The 16,264-nt window shown below is 37.2% G+C and overlaps 1 pseudogene; it reads left to right on the forward strand.

Moving 5' to 3' along the window:
• Window positions 1–9,322, forward strand: part of LOC102019186 — a 30,251-nt pseudogene extending 20,929 nt beyond the window's left edge.
• The last annotated feature ends 6,942 nt before the right edge of the window (window positions 9,323–16,264 follow it).

Genomic DNA, 16,264 nt, shown 5'->3' on the forward strand with positions numbered 1-16,264 from the left:
AATCTGTTTCTTTGGTAAGCACTGACTGACACAGAGTTTGGTACAAGAAGTGGAGTTGTGCTGTGACTGTCCCCGACCATGTGGTTCAGGAGGAAAGGTACAAGGAGTAAACAAACCCAGCCCAAGAAAGAAGCTGTGAGAGATGCAGCTATCTACAGTGCCATAAAGATGGAGCCACCCAAGCCCTTTGGAATTTACATCTTGCTACAGATTGCCTCGGATTCTGGACATGGAACTACAGGACTTAATGTTTGTCCCGCTGGATTCTGGACTTGTTTTAGTCCTGTCCTTTCTATAACCCTATTTGTACATTTTGAAATGGCAGTGTTTATCTTGTGCCATTAAATGTTGGAAGTGTTTTTTTTTTTTTTAAAAAAAATGTCAAATCATTATTGTTTGTTTGTATTATGAAAGTTACACTTTCAAAATGAATTGTCATACCTATCTAGCTAGATTATAAACCAGGTTTTTTCTTTCCTTCTGTTTAAAAATTAGATCATTCACACCATTCATAATACAAGTAAGAAAGCTTAAATCTCACTGACATTTTTAAGCTTGACTTGATTATTTTGCCAACATTTATTTTATTTTAAAAACTTTACTATCTGTCTTAGTTTTTTTAACACTTTTGTTTGTTTGTTTTCAGTACTGGAAATCATACTCAGGGTGTCTTACTACTGAGTTATATTACCAACCCTTTTTATTTCTTGTTTTGAGATAGACTCTCACTATCTTATATTGAGTTAATAACCCTAGTTATTGCAGGCTGATCAGGTCTGCAATCTCCCAAACAAGTGGACAGTAAAGGCTTAAATAAATGAAATAACTGAAATGATTTTAGGGCTCCAGGAGGGGTTAATCCTCTCACAGAATTTAAGGTTTTCTGGGTTAAGACCAAGACTTCCCTGGGCTGCCCATATTTATTAGGTTTTTGAACAAAGGAGGGCGATACTAAAGAAAATGCAGGAATCTGGGCAGGACTTGAGAATCCCTTTAAGGACTTTCCTAAATAATACTTAATGTTAATATAGGAGAACTATGTTATCTCCAGGAAGGCTTTCCTGCAGAAGTGAGATGCATGCAGCTATAATCTCCTTTAGTGAACTGAAGTTGGAGCCAAAAGTCCTCAGCTGTGGCCTTATCTTGTCCTTTGAGTCATCCCACCTTCACAGGCCAATACAGGTCTCAGCAGTGACCAGTGACTCATAGAGGTTTACTTACTATGAGTCTGCTGCCCATCTCCAGACAAGTTGTCTAAGCTTTGGACAACTTACAAGTAAACACAGAAGGCCGATTGGTTAATATTAAATTCTGCTCAGAGCTGCTTCATATGGTCTCCATCAATCTCATCCAGTCTGGCTCAAACTTTCAGCTCCTGCCTCGGGCTCCATGTCTCTAGAATTATGAGCATGTCTCATCACACCTTGCTCAGTGTCTGGTTTTCCAATAAATTTGATTATTTACTGTTGGAACACCTAATTTTATTCATATCCAGCTGAAATTAGTTTTGACAGATATAAGATATTCAAATAATATTCTTGTCACTAATTCAGTTCAATCTTTTAGGGCACAAAGTGATACTATTTTGTCAAAAATTCAGAAGTCCTTTAAGATAAAACATAACAAAATATGAATTGGGCAGTATCTCTTATATCACCTGATTTATGCTAAAGCAAAATACTTGTAATTTTTCTAATATTGAGTCAAATGATCTTCAGTATTGTTATGGCTTGTATCTAGATGTCCCCCCAAAGCTTCATATGGTCATACATGGGGTTTTTCAGAGGTGGCTGGATCTGGCATGTGGTGCTGGGATCCAGGGTGTGTTATTACTAGATTAATCCATTGATTGGTTAGCATAATTCTGGGTAGACTCAAGTGCACCCCACTCTGGGTATGAGAGCTATTGGCTCTAAGGCTGGGTAGTCTTGATAAGATTTAAGGGTCAGAAAAGGGTCGTTACTAGTCGCTTGTTTCTTCTTGCTTATAGCTTGCTGCCTTGCTGACTTCTACTTTCTGTCCACCATAAGCTGTTTCTACTCTTCAATGCCCCTCTACCAGGCTACCCTGCCTTGGAGCCAGCCAACTATGAACTGAAACCACTACAATCTATGAGCTAAATAAACCTTTCCTCCTTTAACTTTGGGTGTCGGGTATTTTGACTCAGCAAAGAGAAAAATAACTAAGACAAACATAATTAGAAAAGTATTTTCTCTATGCAATATTTTGCAAACTATCTTTCTTTCCTTCATAATTTTTAAAGAAAAATCTCATTTCTAAATCATTATATGTTTTGCAATTTCCCTATTTAAAATATTTTCATTGTTGTTATTGTCATTGTTTTTAGTGCAAGAATGTCAATTATCTCAGCTGGTGAAATTTACAGCTCACATGCTGTGAAATGTTTACATTTTTGTTACATATTTAATTTAGATTTCAGCATAAAAATGTATCTCTTTCTGGTTTGACTGTTGAGAGGAAATGTTTTATCAAGTTCACTATTTGCTGGCAATGTTTATGAATATTGCCCAATTTAATATTTTTAACTTCTTATATCATAATTTACTTTTTTGTTTTGCTCTGCTGTAACAAGTTACAGTTATCATTCATCATAAAATTTTGTACATAACTTCTACAAGTCTCTTTTACTTCTGGTGATAATGTCTGTGTCTCTACTAGATTTTGCATTTATGCTTTCAATTCAAAGTTATAAGTTTATCACAGTTATATTCTAAACCAGAAAAATAGTTCCATTGCCAGTTATAATATACATAGATCTCACTGTAACCATGTTATCTGCATAGCATATTGCAATGCTACATTGGTATGTAGAAAAAACTCTCATAATGAGCCAGTCCATTAACACTAGAAACAATGTGCTCATATAATTCTAGAAACTACTGCCAACTGCCCAACAATACAGTGATATTTTATGTAGTGCAATAAAGTTAAATATAGTTCTACCAGAATGATAAAGTTGTGTTTAATGTGAAAATATTTTACACTGCTTTTTTGTTTTATTTGTTTATATATTTATTTATTTTTTGTCTTTTTGAGACAGGGTCTCACTATGCAGTTTAGGCTTGAGCTCACTTTGTAACCCAGGCTGGTCTCAAACTCACAATGATCCTGCCTCACCCACCCAAGTGCTGGGATTACAGGCATGCGCTACCACACCCGGCTCATTGCTTTTTAATTTTAAATTGCCCAACTAACCACATTTGTTTGTTAAACATACTGTTGAGAAAAATGTGGCAGCTTTTTAAAAGTTCAACATATACTGTTTTATTTTATCATAGATTAGCAATCTGAAGTCTAGGTATTTACCCAAGTGAACTGAAAATGTATGTTGACACAAAAACCTACAGGTGAATGTTTACAGCCGCTTTATTTGTAACTGCCAAAACAGAAACAATTAAGTTGTTCAGTAGGTAAAGAAAGAACAGTCCATCTGTTACAATTTATATCCAGATGTCCCCACAAAGCCCCACGGACTCATAGGTGGGGCTTTGGGGAGGTGATTGGACCATGAGATGTGATACTGATCAGTGGATTGGTCCACTGATGAGTTTATAGCTAAATGTGATGTTGGGAGGTGAACCCTGTAAGAGGAGGCGGGACACTGGGAATGTGACCTGGAAGGGTCTAGCTCCCTCGCTCCTCCCTTGATCTTTCTCTCTCTGCTTCCCTCTGCCATGCCACCCTGCCTTGGAGTCAGCTGACTACGGACTGGAAATTTTACAAACTGTGAGCCAAAATAAACCTCTTCTCCACAGAGTTATGGGTGCTGAGTGAAATAGTACCCACTCCCCCAAAATAAAAAAGAAACAATGAATGAACTATTTGTTCAGACAACAACATGGATGAAAATTATGCAATTTTTTCTAAAAGAAAAAAGACAGATCCAAAAGGCTATGTACTGAATGACTGCATGTATACGACACTGTGGAAAGGGCAGAATCACAGGGACAGAAGGCAGGTCACTTGCTGCTAGACACTGGAGTAAAGAGATGAAGTGACAACCATGAGACAAAGGAAAGGAAATTTAAAGGTAAGAGGACTGCTTTGTATGGTACTGCAGTGGTAATTACATAGAAATACATTTGTCAAAATCTATTGAACCATACACTACACAGTTGCCAGGGGCTGATCAGACCCCTGGATACATGTGAGGGGGATAGCAGGGAATAAAGAAAGACAAAAGACAATATTAAAAGTACAAGGGGACTGGGAAGAATCTGCCTCTAGTGGACAGACACATCAATCTCTGCGGCTGATCCACTTTTATTAGCAAAAATAATAGCAAGCAAGGAGCACAAGACAAGAGTGGTGTATTTCTCCTGGAACAGCCACTGTGGTAGACAGGGAAAAGTTAATGGAGAACAAGTTCTTCCCTATACCCACATGCCTGCATTCTTTACATTGCCCTCAGCAGATGTTGTCTTGCCTTAGGAGTGCTGTGGTTATGAGCTTTCTCTGCACAGCCAGGAAGTATGGCAGCCTTCCGCATACCTCTCCATTCCTAAAGGAAAGTCACGCCACCCTAGAGATGATGGGGCCTCAGTCACGTAGCCTCGTTCCCAAACCACAGTCAGCTTCACTAAATGAAAATTTCAAAATTCAACTAAGATGTTTAGAGAACACAAGGTGGTATGCAGGCTATGACAGATGAACCTAACTGTTACAAACTAATGACATAATCACACTGAAGGGGCAGGGCACAAAGGAGATGACCTAAGTAAATTTGGAAGTGTGTTCCGTGTTTATTGAGAAGTTAATAACACAAAGAACTATATACAAACCCTATACTATAATTTATAATTTTTTTCTCATACAGTTGTGAATATGCAATCCTGAACTACTTTATACTGTTTGAATAGATATACTAACAAATATAAATATATATTTGAATAAGTATAGTGGGTAATAAATATACTACTTTATACTAAGTTTGAATAACCATATACTAAGTTTGAATAAATAAGAGATATTATGGATAACGGCAGCTCAATTTCTGACTGCCAAAAGAAGTTACAACTAAGCAAGGAGAGGTGGCATTAGAATCAACCACTGATGATGGGTTAGAGTCAGTCACAGGCACGAGCTCACATTGTAGGTAGATACAGAGACAGAGATAGAGATAGTCTACATATGCGGGTGAGTCCACATGCATCTGTGTTCTTGCTCTGCCCACTTGGAGGGTATTATGATCTGATGACTGTGCCTGGAAGGTTCGAGTGTAAAAGAATAGGTCCTCAGGGTGGTACATGCGGAAGGTGGTAGGACCTGTAAGGAAGGAGAGCCTTGTGGGAGGCCCTCAGGTCACTGGGTGTGTGCCCCTGAAGGGACTGTGAGACCCCACTCTCTCAGTCTCTTTCTGCTTCCTGCCTCATGGTATGAGCAGCTTGCTTCACCACAAGCTCCCTACCATTTCCCATCGGTAAACCTCACCAAAGACGCATAGCAATGGAGCTGCACAGTCTTTAACTGGAACTTCCGGACACTGAGCTAAATAACTGTTTTCTCTTTATAAGCTATTTGCTTCAAATTTGAGTGATATAGAGCTGATTAATAGGGGCTGGGGATTTAGCTCAGCAGCACAGCGTCTGCCTGGCAGGCGCAAGGTCGTGAATTCGATTCCCGGTACCGGAAAAAAATAAAAATAAAAAATAAAAAAAAAGAGCTGATTAATAATGTAGAGAGCTTAGAAGCAGTGATACCCTAGTAAGAGTGAGAACACCTAGAATCCAGATTGCAGCATGTTAAAATAAGGAAGTACACCCAGAGTGAAATTTACAGCAATAAATTCATGTATTGGAAAAGAAAATTTCAAATCAATAAACTAGGCTTCACTATAATAAAATAGAAAAATGAGAGCTAATGAGACTCAGTATAAAGAGACTAAAAAAAGGAAAATTATGAGCAAAAATCAATAAAAGAAAACAGTAAGGAAAAATCAAAGCTGATTCTTTGAGATGATCAATAAAATCAACAAACTTTTACACAAAATGCTGAGGGAAAAAAGAATAAATATGCAATATAAGTAATGAGAAAAGTAATATCACTAGAGATTCTATAAATAATAAAAGGTTAATAAAGAAATATTAAAACAGCTTTATACCAATTTAGACTGTACACCTTAAATTAAATGGAAAAAATCATTGAAAGACATAAACTATCAAAGTTTCCTCAAAAAACAATAGATAACATACAGAACATTATGATTATCAAAGAAATTGAATTTATACTTAAAAACCTATAAAAATGTCAAGAATCAAAGGGCTTCACTGACTAATTCTTTTTTTAAAGAGAATAAAAAAAATAAAAACAATACAGAAGTTCAAAACAAGATGATAGGAAATTAACAATGGTTGTTACATTGCATATTGTTATCTTTAAAGTAGTTGTTCAGATTACCAGATATAGGCATTCAAAATTGATCAGTTAGGCATTAACTAACTGTTCCTTTCAATAAACCAATAGAAATTAGTAGTACAATTATCATATATATATATATATATATATATATTTCCCTTCCTTTTTTGTTTCTTTTCTCCTTTCCTCCATTCTAGTTGTTCTTTCCTTTTGAGTTGTTTCATTCCCTTTCACAATATCTGTTGTACCTTTCAATTTTATTTACTCTTTCAGGTTCTTACACTAGGGAGACAATACAATATTTATACACGTGGGTCTCTAGTTGCATCCATTTACCTATAAAAGCCTCCAGTTTATCCTTCTTTATAGCTGAGTAATACTCCATTGTATAAAAATACCACATCTTGTTCCCTGCCAGCCATCAGGAAGCATAGTCCTTGTGGCCCATGTGGTGGACCTCCAGCGAGTCCACTGGCCCTGGTGCAGCACCCACTGTGGGCCAGTTCATGTGGACTCAAAGACCAAGAGCCCACACCAGAGCACTGGCCCAGAGCCTACCCAGGAGGCAGTGTGCCAGCCCCTCTGCGGCAATGGAGCCAAGGTCTATTTTGCATCTCCTCCTTCCCCTCCTTCTTTCCCTACTACTCCTCCTCCTCCCGCTCCCACGCCCGTGCAGTCAGGCTGACCCACTCCACTCCTGGAAGAAAAACTGAGGCATAACTTGCTGCCTTGTCTAGAGTCACATGATAATTCAAAAATGGCACAACTGTATGGAATGTGAAGAAGAAGAGCTAGAACCATGGCAGAAGAAAGTAAAAGAAGATGATGCTGAGGAGGAGGAGGAGGAGCCAATCTGCATTGGGAAGATATCAAGTTCAAAGCCAATAATTTCAAATATTTTGGGTAGAGTTAACCCTGGCTTGTATTCGAGGGGAAGAAGAATGGCGCACTCAGTGGAGGTATTATGGCCACATTCAAGCTTACAAGTCAACATGACACAAACTCAACATCAAATCCAGTGTCTGCCTCACCAGCAAATTTTCATCCTGAATCTAGATCTTTAAAGAGCTCTGTTAGTGTTCAGCCTTTTTCTAAACCTGGCTGTATAATGAATCCATCCCAAGCCGTGTCTAAGAATTCTTCAGAGTTAATGTTTGACTTGACCCAAGATACAGGATTATCACATTACCAAAGGGGACCAACACTTTCTGTAGCAGGTATCAATGAAAGTTAATCCTTATCAAAATGCCCTTCTGCTTCTGAAGCAAACTGTTAATCCAAAAAAAACCTAAGCCCAGTGAAAGTGTTTCTGAAACAAATTCCTCAGCTGTGTTCCCTTCAGTTAAATCTTCCCAGACACCTTTCCAGGCGAGGCCATCAAAAGGTGCAAATACCGCATCAGGTCAGTCTACAAATGGAACACCTTTTCTAAGAGATTGTCCAAAGTGCAATATTCATTTCAATCTTTTAGATCCTCTGTAAAGTCACATGAAGTATTGTTGTCCAGACATGATAGATAATTTTTTGGGACTGGCTACAACAGAATTTTCAAGCACAGCAAAGAAGTCTGTTGATTCAGAGAAAGGAAAATCGATCATGTTAGTTAATGACTTTTATAATGGAAAACATGAAGGAGATGTCCAGGAAGAACAGAAGACTCACACAACCTTTAAATGCTGTAGTTGTTTGAAAATTCTAAAAACTAATATTCAGTGCATGAACTCCATGAAACACCATTTGGAACTCTTGAAAAGCAGAGCAGCGAGAGCTGGGAAAACTACACCGCCTGCCAACATTGCTGCCACCAGTTCCCTACCGCCGTCCAGTGGCAGTGCCACATTGAAAGTTCTCACACCCCTCATGAATTTTCTACAATTTGTAAAATCTGTGAATCACTGTTTGAAACAGAACATGTTCTTTTACAACACATGAAGGACACTCATAAACCCGGTGAAATACTATATACCAGGTTGTAATTATAGATCATCATCATTTCCTGATGCAGAACCTCATTTTAGAAGATCCCATGAAAACACTAAGAACTTTCTGTGTCTGTTTGACCTCAAAGTTATTAAAATTGCAAGACCTTATGTGTATCATTATATAAGCATCAGGAAAAAGGGATACATCATTGTACAAAATGCAGGTTGCAATTTTTTGACATGCAAGGAAAAATTGGATCATAAGACTCAGCATCATCGAACAGTTGTAAAACCTAAATGATTAGAAGGATTGCCTCCCGGAACAAAAGTTACCATTCAAGCTTCAGTTGCACCTCTTCAATCAGGATCTTCACCTACACCTTCAATTAGTGCAAGCACTTCTACCCTTTGGCTCTCACCTCCAAGGGCAAAAAACTTAACTGCAAAAAATCCCACAAAATTAAACTCAAGTAAACCCAATACATCCAAATCCAGTGCAAGTAAAACTAGTGGAAGTGAGTCAAAGGGAAATAAATCTAAATACAAATCAAAAATCTCTAATGTGCAAAAGGAACAAAGTGCATTGGCTAATAGCAATAAAAAGAGTAAAGCTGAGAAACTTAAGGTATCTTTGGGGTGTTCACAATTGCACTGAGTGTTGTTCCAAGATAAAAGATTTTGTAAACCATTTTCCTACATACGTCCACTGTAGTTTTTGCAGCTACAACACTAGCTGTAGCAAAGCCTATGTAAATCATAGGATGAACTTTCATAGTAACAGTCCAAGTAACAGGTTTTGTATATTTAAGAAGCATTCAGAAGATCTCAGGGGCATTACTCTAGTGTGCCTTAGTTGTGATTTCCTAACTGATATTTCCAGGTTAGATAATATGGCTACACACTTAAGTCAACATGAAACACACATCTGGAACACTGTAACAGAGAAAGATACAGAAATAGCCCCGAGATTTCAAACAATGTCCAGGTACACCTGTACATTGTTCCCAGTCAATGAACACAACTGATGCTTGTTCTCTTTCCGAAGAATGTGGATAATGTGACTGTGGGATCTGTTCTCAGTTGTGGCCTCAATAAATCACATCTTGGGGAGACCACTTTCCCACATGGCTGACCTTCCTGCTGATTTGGTCAGAGTGGCCTCAGGGCCCACCACATTCAGCACATTTCCCACTGGTGGTCTTGAATCTTGATTTTAAGCTTATGGGCCAATGAAGTCCAAGAAAAGCTCATCAGATCAATTGGCTGCTGCCCTTAAATCTTCCTCTAGCATAAATGCCTTCCAAGAAATACAGAAACTGGTTGTTAGGAAACTGACGGCTACTTTCATATCCTTGGAACAACAGATCTCTATAATTATGTCCCAAAATTACACTTACTTTTACTGTTACTTAAAATATAGTACCCAATATTAACTATAGTTTTTACAGTGATAATTGTTCTCAGATTTTTTATTTTAAAAACTTTAACTTAATAGCTTGGTTTTCTGTTCTCCAAATTTCTTGATGCCTATTTTATGATGTCTATATTTCTATTCTTTAAAACTTGTTTACTAGTTGTTTTATAAAGAACTCTGACAGAGTCCTATGAATTCTGTGCACATGAGCTGCCTGTTTGTTTTAATTTGGCTATTGTTCAGACCCTTAGACTATTCTTATATCCTCCATCTTGTTTCAGAATTATTAATGTTATATTAACAATTATGAGTTTTAAGATTTAAAGAACGAGTGAGACTTCTGCTTACAGATCTTAAAAACAAGTTTTAAAGTAACATATTTGTATATCTATGTAATTTCTACTTAGTCAATGTAGTTCTTTTGGGTAAAGGTAACATTAAATATATATGGTAACCAACAGTGCTCATGATTCTTTCCTATATACATTTAAATTTTGTCCTTTGTTTATATTAGTTATGTTAAATATAGATTTATTAAATAGTTTTAATACTGTTATTTTCTTTTAATAAAAATTGTAGTGTTTAAAAAATACCACATCTTTTTCATCCATTTCTTAGTTGATGGACAAGTGATGGTTGTTTCCAAGATTTAGCTATTGTGCTACTGTAAACATGGGTGCACATATATTGCTGTGGTATGATGTTTTCTTCAGGAAAAATACCCAGAAGGGGAATAGTTGGATTGAATGGGACCTCTAATCCTAGTTTTTTGAGGGATCTCCACACTGATTTCCACAGTGGTTGCACTAGTCTACACTCCCACCAACAGTGAAGAGGGTTCCTTTTTCCCCACAGACTTGCCAGCATTTGTTATTAGTTCAACTTTTTTTGAGACAAGATCTCTACCTCAAGACTGGCTTTGAACTCACTATGTAACTCAGGATGGGCTTAAATGCATGGTAATCCTCCTGCTTCATCTTGCTGAGTGCTGGGATTACAGGTGTGTGGCACCAATCCCACTAATTCCATCACATTTTAAAATAAGTAATATCAATTCTACATGAATGCTTCCAGAAAATTGATGAAGACATTACACTTCACAGATCATTCTGTGAAGCCAGCATTACTCTGCTAGCCAAACCAAAGATATTACTATAAAATTACAGTTAATTATCACTCATAGACATAGATGAAAAAAAATTCCTCACAAAAGTTTAGGCTGCTGAATTGAACTATATACAAAAAGAATAATATATCATGACCAAATGACCTTTAGTCAAAGATGGCAAGTTGCTTTAGTATGTGACAACTAATCAATCAGTGTGATTCATCTTGTTGAGAGCCTAAAACAGAAAAGCTATATGACTGTCTCAGTAAATACAGGACTGACACTAAGAAAATCCAATATGTTTTTGTGATTAACAGTTCTCAACAAGATCTCAAAATTAGTGGAACAGTGATTGTCAGCAAAACATAGGCTCTCTGAGACCAGAATCCAGACATCTGGAAAATAATAACTTCGTGAAGAGGAAAAAAGAGAAGTAGATCTCTGGGAATTGGAAGGAAGCTAACAGGAACTACAGAAAGCTGAAGTAACAGAGCCCAACACAGAGAAAAAAATAAAGAAGTTTGGGAAGCTGACCCTGACTCCCTGGGAGGGAGACCTGCCTTAAGGTAAGGAGGCTGCAGCTCCAGGAAGAAAGAATGAACAGGGCTGGCAGTACTAGACTAAGAAAATCCCACAGGTATGTGAATCTCCAAAACCGTTTAGGGTTTTACTGCAAAAGTGACTCCTTTCGCACAGCAGGCTAGATTGGAGGAGAAATCTAGTGTGGTGTCTGCCATATTGGAATAAAGTGTTGAAAAAGAGTAAACTAAAATTAATTGGAATGAGTGAAACATCAGAAGATGGCACAAATGACAAAAAAATCTGTTACCAAAAGGAGAAAACTTTCCAAATATGGGGGGGAGGGAGGACATACAGATAATTGAGGCATATAGAATGTCAAATAGCTACTATCAGAAAAGAGCCTATCTATGACACCTTAAACTCAAAATCCCAAAAGTCTAACACAGGGACAAAATCTTAAACGTTATCAGAGAAAATAAAAGAATCATTTAAAAAGGTAAACCCATTAGAATTACAGCAGACTTTCAACACAAACCTAAAATGCCAGTAAAACTTGGAATGAAATGTTTTAAGCTCTGAAAGAAAACATCATCCAACCCAAACATATATACAGCAAAACAGTCTTTCTGATGGAGAAATAAGGTCTTTTCATGACAAAGAGCACCTTGTGAAATTCATGACCACCAAAATAGCACTCAAAAACATCTCAGGCATACCTAGAAAAAGGTAACAGACCCAATAATGCCAAAAAGTATAATGGAATGAATACAACAAACAGGGTAAACAGTGAAGCAGAAGGGATAAACAGAAAATCGGCAACAGTAAATAATGTAGTGACACGAATGAATGATAACTCAGTAATAACATAATTATCAATGGTAATGATTTTAATTCACCAATCAAAAGACAAAGATTGACAGCATGGATCAAGAAACAAAAGCCAACATTGTATTATAAACAAGGAACATATTTAATCGAAAAATAAATTCATAGACTAAAAATTAAAGAATGGGAAACAATATTCCATGCAATGGAAACTCGAAAGCAAAGCAGGGGTAGCTACCTTATTTTCACACAAAATGAACTTCAAGCCAAACTGGTCAGAAGAGGCAAAGAAGGTCACTACATATTGGTAAAGGGACCAATTCAATAGTAAAAAAGAAAAAAAAATTATAAATATATGTGCACCAAACACTAGATCACCCAACTTCATGAAACAAACACTATCAGACATAAAAGATTAGATTAAAAAACACAATTATAGTTAGGGACTTCAACTGCCCACAATCACAAATAGATCAATTAGACAAAAAAATCAGCAAAGAAATATCAGAGTCGAACTGAATCTTCAAGAAAAAGAATTTAATAGGTATTTATAGTGTTTCAACCAAGAACAATAGAATATACAATCTGCTCAGCAGCACATGACACTTTCTCCAAAATAAATGACATGCTAGCCTATAAAGCATGCTTAAGTAAATGCAAAAGAATTAAAATTATACCACGTATATTATCAAAGGAGGCACAGTAAAAGTAGAAATCAATGCAAAAAGAAACTGTAGAAATTATCCAATTGCATGGAATTTAACAATACTGTCTTGAATATCAACAGATCACAGAAGAAATCAAGAAATAAATTAGATACTTCCTAGAATCAAACAAAATGCCAACATAACATACCAGAACTTATAGGACATAATAAAAGCAACCCTAAGAGGGAGTGCATAGCTGTAAATACCTACATTGGAAAAACAGTCTGAACCAAAATAAACAACTTAATGATGCACTTTAAGGTCCCAGAAAAAAAAAAAAAAAAAAAAAGAAAAACAACACAAAGCCAAAAGCTAGTACAAGGACTGAAATATAAGAATCAGAACAGAAATTAATTACATTGAAACTAAAAATCAGTACAAAGAATCAGTGAAGAGCTGGTTCTTTGAAAGGCTAACCAAAATAGACAAATCCTTAGCCAATCTTACAAAAAAAGGGGGAAAAAAAGACCCAAATCAATGCAATTAAAAGTGGACAAGGCAAAATCACAGTGGACCCTGATGAAATCCAGATGATAATTACTAACTACTTTGAAAACCTGTACACTAATGAATTTGAGGATACAGAAGAGAAGGGTTCCTAGATACTACATGTGAATTACCAAAACTGAACCAAGAAAATATTTTTAAAAGTATGAATAATCCAATAATAGGCAGTGAAATTGAAGTAGTCATTTAAAAACTACCAACAAAGAGAAGCCAAGTTCTGATGTATTCATTGCTGAATTCTACAAGAACATCAGGAAAGAGCTAATGGCAATATTCCTCAAACTCTTTAATGAAATTAAAAAGGAAGGAGTGCTCCCAAAATCATTCCTGAAACTAGAATTACCTTGATTCCAAAACCAGAGAAGGACCCAACCAAAAAAGAAAACTACCAACAAACCTGTTTAATGAACATAAATTGAAAAATCTTTAACAAGGATGGAGGGTCCAACATGGCTGATTAGAGAAGGTGGTGCATCAGATATACTCAGAGAAAAGTCACCAAAAATAGAGGTACTCTGAAACAGGATAGGCAATTACACCCATAAGCACAAAATTCATGTGAAAGATGATCCACCTAGATCAAACCAATGTTTGGGTCTTTGGAAAAGGGGAAGTGACACTGCCTGCTGGTCTGCAACTCTTCTCTCTACCCACACACTTCTGAGGAAAAAGCCATGCTGCGAAAGTCTCAAACAGCCCAAGAGAAGGAGATATCACTGCAAAGGCCAAATTTCGGGGATAGGCTCTTCCTATACCCTTCCTCTCATCTGAAAGGGAATAAACTGTGTTGCAACCCAAGAGAAAGCCAAAACAAAGAAAAAATGGAGAAATACATTTTCTCAATCACTGGAGAACACTCTGCAGCATCCTTTTTACCACTCACCACTGGCAAAGAAGCTCCACCCCAAAGTCTACAAACACTAACCCAGCACAGAGCCCACGAGCAAGGACACAGAAATCTCATCCATGGAGAAACTAGGGAGGGAGTGTGACTGAATGGACTTTCCAGAATGAGCATTTTCTTGTTCTTTCCACAAAGACTGTAAAGATCTCAGTTAGTACAAAATTCTCAACAGCAATCATTACCACACACTGGAGAGAGAATAGTCCTTATAACAAGCTTGGATTCCACAAGCTGGAAATAAGAGTGCATGAGACAGGTACAAACAGATAGGAAACTTGCATGGCTGCCAGCAAACAGGCTACAACTAAAGCAGGAAGGGAACTGTGTGGACACTGGCTATGTGGCACTGACACCAAAAGGAAATTGTCTGTATGTTTGCTTGCTGGAGTGCCCATTCTAGGTTCTCACTGTTTTCTTTCTTTTCTTTCTTTCTTTCTTTCTTTCTTTCTTTCTTTCTTTCTTTCTTTCTTCCTTCCCTCCCTCCCTCCCTTCCTTCCTCCCTCCCTCCCTCCCTTCTTTCTTTCTTTCTTTCTTTCTTTCTTTCTTTCTTTCTTCCTTCCCTCCCTCCCTTCCTTCTTTCTTTCTTTCTTTCTTTTTCTCCCTCATTTCTTTATCTCATTCTTTGCCTTCAATTCTTGCTTCAGTTAAATGCTATTTTTACTTGTATTTTTCTACTTTTTAAATTTTTCTTTTTGTTTTTTCCTAGAGTCTGCTCTTTCTCTTTCTTCTTTTCTCTTTTTAAACTTCTGTCTTGATTACCTTTTTCTTGTTGCTGAGACAAAATACCTGAGACCCAAAGTTAAAGGGGAAAGGTTTATTTAGCTCACAGTTTGTAGGGGTTTCACTCCATAGTCGGCTGACTCCAAGGGAGGCTGGCACTGCACACAAGCATCACAGAGGAGAAACTGTTCATGGTGAACAGAAAGCAGCAAAGCAAGCAAGAGACCTTAGCAGCATTTTTCTGTCCCTTTTATACTCTACCTAGACTACAGGGCTTAGGGCAGTGCCAAACCAATCAGTAGGCTGATTTAGAAATCACATACCCTTAATCCCAGCTTCACACATGCTGGATCCAGCCACCTCTGAAAAAGCTTCACCTATGTCCCCATGAGGCTTTGGGGGCACAGCCAGACGCAAACCATAACAATTTCTGACATTATTGTATTTTTAAACCTTATTCTAGTCACTTCAGTCTTCTTATTTTACCTATTTGCTTATCTCACCTCTTCTCCAACTTCCATGTGACATACATGTAGAAAGTGCCAGCATTTGTAAAAAAGAAAGCAAGGGTAGACCAGTGCTTTAACTTCAGTGGTGTCAATCATGGTAATGTTGGGATAACCTCTAACAGAATTGTGCTTAGAAGATTCAAACAAAGTTAACCACAAAAATATCAACAGTTTCCAACAATCTTTCCTCAATCCCTAGTTACACCTTCCTCCCCCTATATCTCATGCCACCTCCGCAATATTTTTGTAAAACCGTTCAACACTAACCCTCAACTCTAACTATAAAAAACCACATACAGTCTGCCCCTCTATCTAAATTGTTTTACCTATTAATATTCCTCCTGTCTTCTACTCTTCCTAGTGACTTGCCCCTCCCATTTTTGCCCTTTCCTTCTCCTCTTGCCTTCTCTTCCCCTTCCACATCACAAACTAACAGCCAATAACAGAACAGTGTAGACTGTAAGGGTCAATGATTAAGTCTGAAGCCAAGGTTTAATGCGTATGATTGATATGTGATCACATCCGTTGATGCTATTATGATGCTGTTATAACCAGTAGAAATTCTCTCTTTACAACGTAGTGAGAGGATCCAACCAATTAACTTGAATAGTTTGAAGGTGTCAATATTTATCTGGACAAATAAAGCCATGAATATATCATGGGAAAAGTGAACCTAACTAAAGAGATTCTAAAATCAACAACAAACATTTCTCATGCTATTTGACCTCAAGCATCAACACTAAATATATAT

Source organism: Chinchilla lanigera, unplaced genomic scaffold (assembly GCF_000276665.1).
Source record: "Chinchilla lanigera isolate Chin_1 unplaced genomic scaffold, ChiLan1.0 scaffold00100, whole genome shotgun sequence".
NCBI classification, from domain to species: domain Eukaryota; kingdom Metazoa; phylum Chordata; class Mammalia; order Rodentia; family Chinchillidae; genus Chinchilla; species Chinchilla lanigera.